Here is a 13,296-nt window from a genome sequence, read left to right as displayed (position 1 = left end):
TAAATAGTACTGTGTTCAATTATATCTCAATAAAACTGGAGGGAAAATTACAACAGCTTTACGATAATGTCTTTGAAATTTAAAAACAATCTTAAAAGGAAATTGAAACACAACTTGCTAAAACTTATGGGCTGCAAGAAAAACAGTAATAAGAGAGTTTATTGAAACAAATGCCTACAATAAGAAAAAGAAAGATCACAAGTAAACAACCTTACTTCTCATGGGACTAGCAAACAAAGGAAAAACCACTAAGCTCACAAGTAGCAGAGCAATGAAATAATATGAGAACAGAAATAAAACAGAGACCATGCAAACAATAGAAAACATCAATGCAAGAGGTGGTTTTTGAAATGAAAACAAAATTAACCTTTTAGCTATACTAATGAAGAATAAAAGAGAATACTCAAATAAAATCAGAAATGAAAAAGGAGACATTACAACTGATGCAACAAAAATACCACAGCTCATGAGAGGTGACCATCAACACATATATACCGTCAAGTTTGATACCCTAGAAGAAATGAATTCCTAGCAACATAAAAAATACCAAAACTGAATCATGAGGAAATAGACAAACCAAACAGACCAATGATGAGTGAAAAGATTGTATCAGTAATAAAAGATTTACAAAAAACAAACAAACAAACAAACAAAAGAACAGGCTAGGACCAGATGGAAATTTTCCAATTTCCATTGGGAAATTCAACCAAACATTTAAATCGAATTAAAACAACTCCATGTCAAAGTTTTCTAAAAAAAACTTTGAGGTACATTCCCAAACTCGTTTGATGAGTCCAGCATTATCCTGATACCAAAGCTAGATAAGAACATTACAAGAAAAAAAAACTGTCAAATATTACTAATATAGATGCAAAAATTCTCAGTGAAATACTAGCAAACAAAATTCAACAGTATATTGAAAGGATCATACACCATGATCAAGTGGAATTTATCCCCAGAATGCAAGGGTAATTCAACCTATGTAATTCAAACATGTGATGCACCACATTGAGAATGAAATATGAAAATCAGATGGTTATCTCAATAGATACAGAAAGAGAATATGAAATAATTAAAGAACCTTCCATGATAAAAAATACTCAACAAATTGCTATACGTAGAACGTACCTCAACACAATAAAAGTCATATTGAACAAATTCACAGCAGACATTAAAATCAATGGTGAAAGCTTGAAAGGTTTTCTGCTAAAAATATAAACAAAATAAGTTTTGTGCACTCTCACCACTCCTTTTCAGCATAATACTGGAAGTCATAGCCAGAGCGGTTAGGCAAGAAAACTAAATAAAAGAAATACAAATTGAAAAGGATGAAGTAAAGCTATTTCTGTTTGCATTTAATATAATCTTATATAGAGAAAATCCCAAAGATTCCAAAAAAATTTATTACTAATTATAGACAAATTCAGTCAAGTTGCAAGATACAAAATCAACATGTGAAGAGCAATTGTACTTCTATATACTAACAACAATTTGAAAAAGAAATGTAAAAAGCAATCATATTTAAAATGGCTTCAGAAATAAATAAAACATTTAGGAATAAATTAAACCAAGTAAGTAAAATATCCATACACTGAAAATGACAAAACACTGGTGAAAAAACTGAAGATACAAATAAATGAAGAACATTTCCATGGTTATGAAACAGAAGAATATTGTAAAAATATCTATACTACCCAAAGCTGTCTATACATTCAGTGCAATCTCTATCAATATTCCAATGATTTTTTCACAGAAAGAGAAAACAACCCTAAAATTTGTATGGAACCACAAAACACCACTAATAGCCAAATCAACCTGGTCAAAGAAGAACAAATCTAATGGCATCACAATTCCTAACTTCAAACTTTATTACAAAGCTATAGTAATCAAAACAATAGATTCTGGCAAAAAATAGAGACTTAATCCAATGAAACAGAATCAAGAGCACTGAAATAAAACCAGTCATTTACTGTTAACAAATATTTGACAAGGGAGCCAAGGAGATGCAGTAGGGGAAATACAGTCTCTTCGATAAATGGTGTTGGAAATAAACTGGATAACAACCTACAGAAGAATACAATTGGACCCCTTTCTTGTACCACTCACAAAAATTAACTCAAATTGGACTGAAGGCTTAAATATAAGACCTAAAGCTGTAAAACTACTTGAAGAAAGCATAAAGAACAAGTTCCTCAATATAGTTTTGGCAAATATTTTTCGGATATAATACCAAATATGGGAGCCACAAAAGCAAAAAAAAAAAAAAAGTGGAACAGCAAACAAACAAACGAAAAACTTTGCATAGCAAAATGAACAATCAGCAAACTAAAAAGCATCTATAGAACTGGAGAACATATGTGCAAACCATTTTTTTGATAAGGGGCTAATATTCAAAATATATAAGAAGTAACATAAAATAATAGCAGCCAAAAATTAAATAAAAAATGGGCTAAAGGACTTGAAAAGACATTTTTCCCCAAAAAAGACATACAGATGGCCAACAGGTACATGAACAGATGCTCAACATCAATAATCATCAAAACCACAATGATACATCAGCTCACACCTGTTAGAATGGCTATTCTAAAAATGAGAAGAAAAAACAAATGTTTGTGAGAATGTGAAGAAAAGGCAACTTGTGTGCATATTTGGTGGAAATGTAAACTGGTACAGTCTAATGAATGTAAAAGAATTCAATTGGACCCCTATCTCACACTACTCACAAAAATTAACTCAAAAGAGATTAAAGACAAACATGTATGACTTGAAACCATAAAACACCTAAAAAATTCCTGGGGGAAAATCTCCTTGACCTTGGTCTTGGGAATAGTGATTTTCTGGTTATGACCCCAAAGGACAGGCAACAAAGCAAAAGCAAAAATAGACTGGGACTAAGAAAACCTAAAAAACCTTCTGCACAGAAAAAAATAAAACCACACACAAAAGCAAAACAAAACAAAAAACAACTGGTTAAAAATGGAGAAAGGATCTGAATAGATATATTTTCCAAAGAAGACATACAAATGTCCAACAGATATATGAAAAAGTGTTCAATGTCTTTAATCATCAGGGAAATGAAAATCAAAATCACGAGATCATCTCACTCTTGTTAGAATGCCTACAGCCAAAACACAACAGATTACAAGTGTTTGAAAGAACATGGAGGAAAGAAAATCCTTGTGCATTGTTGGTAGAGATGTAAATTAAAACAGCCACTATGAAAAACAGTATGGAGGTTCCCCCCAAAATTATAAGTAGTATCCAGTTTTCCCAGTACCATTTGTTGAAGAGACTATCCTGCCCAGTGAGTGTGCTTTATTGCCATCTCAAATATTATTTACTTATACACTGGGGTTTACTTCTGGGCTCTCTATTCTGTTCCTTTAGTCTATGTGTGTATTTTAGTGCCAATATCATAGTGTCGTGTAACTAAAGGATTGTAATATTGTTTCTTTTTGTTTAAAATAAATTTATTTATTTATTCACTTATTTTTGGTTGTACTGGGTCTTTGTTGTTGCGCGTGGGCTTTCTCTAGTTTCAGCGAGCGGGTACTACTCTTCTGTGTGGTGTACGGGCTTCTCATTGTTGTGGCTTCTCTTGTTGCAGAGCATGTGGTTTAGGCACGTGGGCTTCAGTAGTTGTGGCACGTGGGTTAAGTAGTTGTGGTTCGTGGTGTCTAGAGCACAGTCTCAGTAATTGTGGTGCACTGGCTTAGTTGCTCCGTGGTATGTGGGATCCTCCCAGACCAGGGCTTGAAATTGTGTCCCCTGTATTGGCAGGCGGATTCCTAACCACTGCACCACCAAGGAAGCCCCTGTAATATAATTTTAAATCAGGAAGTGTGATGACTCCCAATTTGTTCTTTCTCAGGATTGCTCTGGTTATTTGCGGTCTCTGCAGTCACGTACAAAATATTAAAATTGATTTCTCTATATCTGTAAACGATGCTGTTGGAATTCTGATAGAGATTGCGTCAAACCTATAGAAGCCTTTGGGTAGTATGGACATTTTAACAACAATAATTCTTCTGATCACAGAACACAGTACTGTATATCTTTCCACTTGTTTTGTCTTCTTCAATTTTTTTTGATCAAAGTCTTGTAGTTTTCAAAGGACAAATTTCTCATTTCCTTCGTTAAGTTTATTTCTAAATATTTATTCGTTTTAATGCAATTTTGAATGGGGAAAGGATAGTGTCTTCACCAAATTCTGTTGGGAAAACTGGAAAACCACATACAGAAAAATGAAACTGGACACGTATCTTATACCACTCACAAATATTAATTTGAAGACTGAAACATAAGACCAGACACTATAAAAGTCCAAAAGAAAACACAAAGAAGAATCTACTTAACACTGGTTTGGGCAATAATTTTGGGATATGATCCCAAAAGCATAAGCCAGAAAAGTAAAAACCAACAGATGGGATTATATCAAACTAAAAAGCTTTATATATATATATATATATATATATATATATATATATAGTCTACATAGAGATTAGGAGAGAATATCTGCAAATCATACGTTGCATCAAAGAGTATAAACTTTCAGTTTTAAGATGAGTAAGTTCTGGGAACTTTAACATACATTATGGTGGCCATAACTAACAATGCTGTATTATATATTTGAAAGTTGCTAAGGGAGTAGATCTCAAAAATTTTACCACACAAAAAAGTTAATGATGTGAGTTTATGGAAGAATCCTTATTGTGGTAATCATTTCACACTATATATCTGTATCAAATCATCACACTGTACATCTTAAACTTATACAGTGCTGTATATCAATTATGTCTCAATAAGTCTGGAGGAGAAAAAAAAAAGAATTTCAAGATGGATACAAGAACATGGGCATTTCTGAGTGAAGAACCTTGTGTCATATCCATGTAGCTGGCCCCAGGTCTACCTGCAAAACCACAACGAAAATCTGACCACTGGTCCCCATCACCAGGGCTAACAACGTGCCTGAGCTCCCACCTTGGTTACTACAGCAGTCTCCTAATTGGCGCCCCAATTCTGCTTTTGCCCCTTCAGTCAGTTGGTAGGACAGCAGCCAGAGGAAGTCAGATGATAGCCCTCCTCTGCTTACAACCATTCACTGGTCCTTTATTTCACACAGAGTAAAAGCCAATGCCCTTTAAATGGCCGACAATCTGTTGACAACACCAAGGGCTCTATCCCTTGCTCACTTAACTTCAACCACCCAGCATTCCCAACTTTCCTCAAACAAGCCAGCCATGTTCCTTCTTTACAGCATTTTACCTTGCTTTCCCCTCTGCCTGGAATCTGCTTTTGCCACCTATGCACACTATGTATGCCCTCCCTCATATCTTTTAAGTCTTATTCACAGGTATTTACTGAGCAAGACTATGTGCTGGACAGTATTCAAGGCACAGGTGTTTGGACCCAGCATCTCTCTGATCCTTCTGAGATGGAGCATCATTTCATAAACTTACTGGCTATTTTTTCTGGAAAAAACAGATACATAAATATGGGAGTGTAGGAATCGCTCAGGCAAAATCCCAAATAATAGATACAGATGTTTAACTATCAGAAAGGTGGAGCATAACTTCCCAACTCCCTAAATGTGTCCTGCACGGAGTGACATCCTTCCAAACGGTACACACTGAATGGAAGGGAGTAAAGATTGATGTTACAGTGAGGAACTTGACAAACTCTACCTCAGCCAGGTGATCAAGGGCAACATCAACAGTAGTAAGTCATCTGCAGAGCATGTGCCCTTGATATGAAGTGAAACACATAACCCCAGGCTAATCACGAGGGAAACAACAGGTAAATCCCAATTCGAGACTGTCAAGGTCATCAAAAGCAAGAAATGTCTCAGAAACTATAACAACTAACAGTGTCCTAAAGAGAAATGGCAGCTAAATGGAATGAGGGTGAGATATCCTGAATGCAATCCTAGAAGAGAAAAAGGTAAGTCTACGAAAATTTGAAAAAAGTGTGGGTTATAGTTAATAATCAGGTGTCAACACTAGTTCATTAATTGTAAAAATGTACCCTAATGACATGAAAGTGTAATAAGAGAGGAAACTGAGTCTGGGCTACTTGTGAAATCCTGCACTATTCTTGCAAATTTTCTATAAATCTGAAACAATTTTTAAATGAAAATGTATTAAACAAATTTTTATTTTTTTCTAACACATATTATTTTTAAATTGTCCTACCAGTAATTACTATTAATTTCCCGTCACCTAGTTGTACTGTTTCATCTTGTTAAATAGAATTTATAACACAGAGTAGGAAATTACCCATGATAGTAGAAAATTTCCAATAACACCAATTTTACATATTTTATGTTAAATTAAGAATGCACATGTGTATAATCATTTATTATATATTATGTTATTTGGGAGTTTTTTTTTCTTTTGGCTGCTGTCATTTTACTGGTATGGCTGTATCCTGAGTCACTTTCTAAGAAGTCACTCACCAGAGATGTCTGTCAGGACTCAGAAGTGAGTCTACATGTCACTTCATGGCTGAACATATTCAAACAGCCCATTTATAAAATAAAAATAAAATAACTAATAATTCATTGTGACTGGTTCATTTATTCCAAGAATGCTTTTAAAAAATTTTGTTTCCATGCTTACATTTCATACTAATGGAACAAAAAATCAAATTATGTGCCAACTCAAATATTACATTAGAATAATGAGAACTGAGTTGTGACCACAAAAATTCAATGTTTCATCCTGATATTTTCTAATCAGAAGTGTTTTTTAAAATATTCAGGGCTTCCCTTGTGGCACAGTGGTTGGGAGTCTGCCTGCCGATGCAGGGGACGCGTGTTCGTGCCCCGGTCCGGGAGGATCCCACATGCCACGGAGCGGCTGGACCCGAGAGCCATGGCCGCTGAGCATGCTCTTCCGGAGGCTGTGCTCCGCAACGGGAGAGGCCACAGCAGTGGGAGGCCCGCGTACCGCAAAAAGAAAAAAAAGAAATTCAAACTCAGTTCCTAGGGGATAGCTGAAAGTGACAATATCAGAAAGCCCAAATAGCACACAAACTTGTAAGTGATTGTAGATGTTGTCATATAATGTGCCAGAAATAAATTACCTCTTAGAAATTACATAAAATTACTTGAAGCTCAAACCCTGGAATGCTTCCCAATTTTGTCAGACTTACATGTTATTATAATGTCTATATCCATTTAGCTCATGAGGTAGGTAAAGATAAAAAGTGATCTGTTCTTATGTGTTTAATACAGTTTAAAAAAGTATCTAATGCTCCTAAGAAATCAGGTTAGATCTGGAATACAGATGAAAATATGAAATGAAAGTACTTTGCTTTGTACACGAGCAGTAGCCCATCATGTACAAATATGTCAGATGACAATGTACCTTCATGTTAAAAAAGAAAAAAATGCCATCACTGCAAAAGAAAGCTTTATTGATTGTACTGAAGTAAAAGGAAAAACTAGATATGATATACCTCAGCTAATTACGAGTATATTGGGAAAAGATAATGTTGACATAAAAATGCTCATGCTCACAGATATTATACAGGTGTAACTGTGGCACATGTACGAAGACGTAGAAGCCATGTTCCTCCACTGAGTATGACGATGCCAAAATTGTGACCTGATCATTTCTTAACCTTAATGGACAAAATTTCTGCTCCCACAATTTAACATATGACCTTTAAAATACTGTATAATGAGACGATGTGATATTTAATGTCTGTTCTAAGTAGTACTTTAAACACACATAAGTCTATCCAATTGTCAGTCAGAAAGATCAGATACAATCAGCTATCATTCTATGCAAATGAATGGCATGTAGCAAATATTCATATATGTGTGCACCTATATAAAACATGTTAGCATATATGAATAAAAGCAACTAAGTTATATTAATATTGAATGTAAAATCATATTAGCAAATACACTGTGGTGAAATAAGAAGCATCTAGGTATAAATAGATTACAAATTTTTATGCAGTTGTCACAATGGGATAATATTGTGAGCAAAGTGGAAATTGTAAAGAAAGTCGTCCAAGAAAAACATCTTGACTATAGGAAAAATCGCATGCTTATTATAAGGCCTCTCCCCTTGTTTACAACCAATGTCAGAAAGTAACCTTGAACTAGGTTAGGAGAATAAAAACTTTAACAAGACATAGGAATACTCTTTCTGTTGTAGAAAATAAACCAAAATAAAAAGTAAATGAATAAGCTACGAAGATTCTACAGATAGAAATATCAATTCTTATGGTAAAGAGGCTGAAAATAAATAAGATTATAGATATCCTAATTTCATCTTTTGAATGGAGCTATACAACATTAAGCTAAAAACCTTCATATTCTCTATTAGCAGAAAATTTATTTGCTATGAATGTATTTAATTTACAAAAAGCAGCCCCTGTCTTACCTTTTAAGTATTCTGTTGAAGTTTTAAGTTTTAATATATTTCATCTTAAATGATCTTATGAAGTATGCAATGGTTGGTATTTTAAAAATCGTCACTGTGCCTGGAACTTCTAAAAGTGATTCACGATTTTTTAAATTACATTCTTATAAAAATTTGGTATTGACATGAATATTATGACTTTTAATAATACTAGTCACATTGGAATATTGCAGAAGATTTTTCAATGAGCTTATGTGTATAAATATTTAAGACTGTCACTGTATTATGAGAAAATTACAAACACAACAATATTTTGACTTGAAAATGAGAAAAAAGCTAAGAACTACATCTTAAATATTGCTCATTGTGGGGCTTCCCTGGTGGTGCAGTGGTTAAGAATCCACCCCCCAATGCAGAGGACACGGGTTTGAGCCCGGGTCAGGGTAGATCCTACATACAGCGGAACAACTATGTCCGTGAGCCACAACTACTGAGCCTGCGCTCTAGAGCCTGCGAGCCACAACTATTGAAGCCCACGCACCTAGAGTCTGTGCTCTGCAACAAGAGAAGCCACCGCAATGAGAAGCCGCGCGCCACAACAAAGAGTGGCCTCCGCTCGCCACAACTAGAGAAAGCCCATGCAACAACGAAGACCCAATGCACTCAAAAATAAAATAAGTTAAATAAATTTTAAAAAGAATTATTTGTAAAAATAAATAAATAATAAATATTGGTGACGTAAAGAAAATAGCACAACATGAAACTTGTGAGTTAAGTTTTATTGGGGGAAAAATAAAGACTATATCCTGGGAGACAGAATCTCAGATAGCTCCAAGAAACTGTTCCAAAGAGGCAGGGGGAAGGTCTGTGTATATGTAATTTTGGTGAAGGGGGAGTACACGCAATCGAGCACATATAATTTTTGCAGAAGGTTTCTGCTCATCTCATGCAGGCTCCGGCTAGTGACGTCACCATGAAGGATTTCATGCTTCTCTAGACACGAGGAGATACAAGAACTGGGCTCATAAAATCAGCTCCTGAAAGTATCTAACTCTCTGAAGAGCTGTCCTGCCAGCTTCCCCCGAGCACAGAGCACGTCATTTCCGCTCTCCACCCTGAACTCCTTTCAGGGGGTGTTGAAGGTCAGCGGCTGCAGCAGCTGCACCAGCACCTGATTTAATCCTTGTCGAGGTAGACGGCAAGTGCCGATCCATAGGTGACAATACGCTCCAAATAATTTTATTCCTTTAAGACGGAAAAGTAAAATACAATAAATTCTGATTCTGCCATGTTTAAACTATAAAACTTAACATAGTGTGTTTTACTACACTGTTGTTTTTACTTTTTTTTTTTTTTTTCGCGCTACGCGGGACTCTCACGTTTGTGGCCTCTCCCGTTGCGGAGCACAGGCTCCGGACGCGCAGGTTTAGGGCCATGGCTCACGGGCCCAGCCGCTCCGCGGCATGTGGGATCTTCCCGGACTGGGGCACGAACCCGTGTCCCCTGCGTCGGCAGGCGGACTCTCAACCACCGCGCCACCAGGGAAGCCCTGATTTTTTACTCTTTCAATACGTTTTCAATTAGATCCACGTTACCTGCACATCATCCGTGTATAGTCTGTTAGTTAAGGTCTTTGAACAAAGGAATAAGTGGATAATTCCGTGCGGTTGAGAACAAGGGGCGGAAACATTTCTCTTGGCCGCTAAAAAATAGGGACATTTTTACAACCATCCGGGGGCGTCTGAGGAAACGCAGCAGAGTCTGTCCGCGAGGGTGAACTCTCCTGGTCGCCGGCGCCCCAGCTCCTTCCCCGCGGCCCGAGGGTCCGGGGCTCAGCCGCGCCGCCCGCGAGGACACGCCTTGGGCGGAGCTCCTCCCGCCAACCGCCCCGCGTCCGGAACAGACGCCCCGCCGGGAACAGCCTCCACGCCGCCGGCCCCTCGGAGACCGGATCCGAGGGACAACAAGCGACATCGAACGTTACCTGAGAAGGTGGGGATACACCGCGAGGGGCGGCCGGAAAGAAGACGCGGAGCGTCGAGGAACGGGCACAGCCCCTTTGCACCGGCCGGGGCACGGGCGGGGAACGTTTTCCTCCCGCAGACCAGCCAGCCCCACACGCGGGGCCGCAACCGCCATGGCGCCTCCACTCCGTCCTCAGGGAAGACCGCCCCTCAAGTCCGGGTGCAGTTGAGCATGCGCCCCATCGCCTGTGAAATAGTGGCTTCATGCCCCCCCTGCAGGCCCTTGGGGGAAGTGTAGGATGCTCAAAATAATTGGAGAACATGGGGCCCCTCCCAGCCAGGATGCTAAGTTACTCAAAATCTCAGTGCCCCAGCCTCTCTGCTGATGGCACTGGTGATGCTCTGATCCAGCCATGCCCTCTCTCTTGCCTGGGATGTGCCCCACTCTTTGGAGTCATGTCATCTGGTTTTTAGGTCATCCCCCCAAAAATGATAATAACCTCTATTCTATACTACAATGACAGTATCCATTTCAGGTCCCTAGAAAAGAGCCACCAATTTCCACCATCAGATTCTCCACTGGATCTTCAACCTGTTAGACACAGAGGACAGCTGCTCTGCTTGGAATAAAATTCTCTATAGTAATATACAGGGTTGATCACAATCACAAATAACTGAAACAGAAGATGAGAGTAGAAAATCTATGAACTTTTCCTCATTTGAGAATAGGAGTCCACAGTTAATTCCAAGAAATCGTTAGCTATCTGAAGCAGTGGAATACAGCTGACATACCTTGGAGCTTGTCAGGGAGGGAATCAAACTGTGTTTTCCCTCATTTAGCAAATCCTCAAAAAATAAGGAAACAAGAAAAAACATTCTGCTTATGACCACCTTTATTCAATTATATTTTTATGCACAAGAAAGTAATGTAAAATACGTTAAATATAAAATATCAGAAAACAAAATGATAATGTATTTAAGATACACATTTCTAATATCCAAAATAATTTACAAAATTCAAAATCAGTTCCTTAAATAAACAAACTCATGAATTACATTTTAAAACTTATCCTTTCAGAACTTCACGTGGGATTTTCTGTTTTCAGACTTTGGAAAGTAATTTTTCCTTTAAAAATTTCTTCAGAACATACTTTTGTTACAGACTTTAAAATTAGCTGCTTAACAGATATACATGAAAATATCAGTTGTTTGAACCTTTCATAAACTTACACTCACATCATATAACAGCTCAACAAAGGCTTTGAAATAGCAAATGATTCTGCTTGTTGATTTTCTTCCAATAAGAGATTCAGGGACCCAGCAACCTTCGATTTGTGGATTGTCCAACAACAACATGTGCTTTCAACTACGGGTATGTTCCTTGGGTTTATTCCACTCAGTTGTAAAGGGAAAATGTATGGCAAATCAGGGAGCGTGTTTCCAGGGCCTGAGCCTCTACAAAGAAAATATCACTTCCATCCCCAATTTACTGGCTGGGAACCACTCCACTGTGAATGATATTTGTGCTTAGGGCTCCAGAGAATGTGGACCTTTTAGACACAGCAGGTGGGGGCATCAGACAGAGCTCACCTTTGAGGAGAGCCCTTCTTCCAGTGTTCATGCTGGTGCAGGGAGGTGGGGTACAGGCGCCCTGTCTCTTGCTTGTGCTAGGACATAGACAGGTATTCTGGTCACTCCTGCTACATGTCCGCCTGCATCTGCCCATGTTAGGAGGCCTGTGTACCTGTGCCTGCCTGAGCTCACTCACGCCAACAACCCATGTACTGTTGCTGGAGCCTGAGGACCTGTCTGGCTGTGCACGTGCCTATGCATCTCTGCATCGAAACCCTCTTTATATAATTTGAAAACCGAAGCCCAGAAAGAGTCAGGGACTTGTCTAGGACACCATATGTGAGCAGAGACCGGAATAAAAGTGAGGAATCCAGCTCCCTAAGCCAATACTCAGTCCCTCCCATCATGCTTGGTTTGAAAAAGAGCCCTTAAGATCCTGGTGAATTCCTGCCAACTCGGCTCAGTTTGGGCCATTACTCTCTCCGCATCTCCATGCAGACATATATATGTACAAATAGAAATAGGGTTAACATCTGGGGATGATGCGAGGGTGGTTAAGGAAGAGAAAACAATATGTAAGTGTTGAAGAGAGCAAGAAAATGTTGGAGACAGCTCTGCCATGGATCAGGGGCGTCCACCCCTCTGGCAGTGTGTCCAGAGGTCGAAAGAATGAGGGGGATTCTCCAAGTTCCCATAGTCCTGCCTGGGCGTGGGCCATCTCCCTAGTGTTCTCCAGCGGACAGGGCCTGGGGTCTTACAGTCCACCATTCTGATCTTCTAGAACCCGGCTGAGCACACACCCCATTCCCCAGTGTAGACAGTGCTGCAGGGGAGAAGGGCTTTCTTTCTCTACAAATTGTGTGCTTGCCGTGGCGGATTGCAAGTGTTCTGCATGCTTGGAAAGACTGCTGAGAAACTTGGTTCTCCACCACTGACCACTGTGTTCTGAGAGTTTGGCAAAATGCTTTCCACTTCACGGAGGTCCTGCAGAGGAGGGATTAGCTGGGAAACGAGGCCTTGTGAGCACAAGGAGGCACAGCCTCAGACCCAGAGACAGGGTTCTAGGAAGAAGACCAGTCTTAGTTGGGGCCTCGTGGTCCTCATTTGGATGGGGGGATATCATTGTTTTGGCTGAAGTCATCCCTGACGAGCAAAGAGACACCACAGTGATGGACAAAACGGTGGGGAAAAGGAAGCTTCTGGGGCCACTTTCACTGCACTGCCCTGGAGCCTGTATGTTCTACTCTATGCCCCTGTGACTCTGAAGAGCTTCTGTGTTGAGGACACCCAAATAAAGGTACCAGTTTTTGAGGGGTGTACAGGCCCAGGACCACAGTTGTAGTGCTGGTCACCTAGGAGCAGACGGGCTTTTGCATCACTGATGC

At 39.1% G+C, this 13,296-nt stretch overlaps 1 long non-coding RNA gene across 2 annotated transcripts in view; it reads right to left on the bottom strand.

The window, feature by feature from the left end:
• LOC137218231 (uncharacterized) overlaps positions 1–10,546 on the bottom strand; it is a 42,897-nt gene extending 32,351 nt beyond the window's left edge. The window contains exons 1-2 of one of the 2 annotated variants that reach the window (XR_010940548.1): positions 10,360–10,546; positions 9,140–9,620 (exon numbers count right to left, since the gene is read on the bottom strand). This is a non-coding gene — a long non-coding RNA (uncharacterized lncRNA). Of the gene's footprint in view, positions 1–9,139; positions 9,621–10,359 lie in introns of those variants that run through there. The other variant, XR_010940549.1, reaches the window with a different exon arrangement.
• Between the last annotated feature and the right edge of the window lie 2,750 nt (positions 10,547–13,296).

The sequence above is a fragment of the Pseudorca crassidens genome, unplaced genomic scaffold, assembly GCF_039906515.1.
Source record: "Pseudorca crassidens isolate mPseCra1 unplaced genomic scaffold, mPseCra1.hap1 Scaffold_64, whole genome shotgun sequence".
NCBI lineage: Eukaryota > Metazoa > Chordata > Mammalia > Artiodactyla > Delphinidae > Pseudorca > Pseudorca crassidens.
The sequence above is the reverse complement of the archived record's forward strand: the minus strand, read 5'-3'. Positions and strand labels throughout refer to the sequence as shown.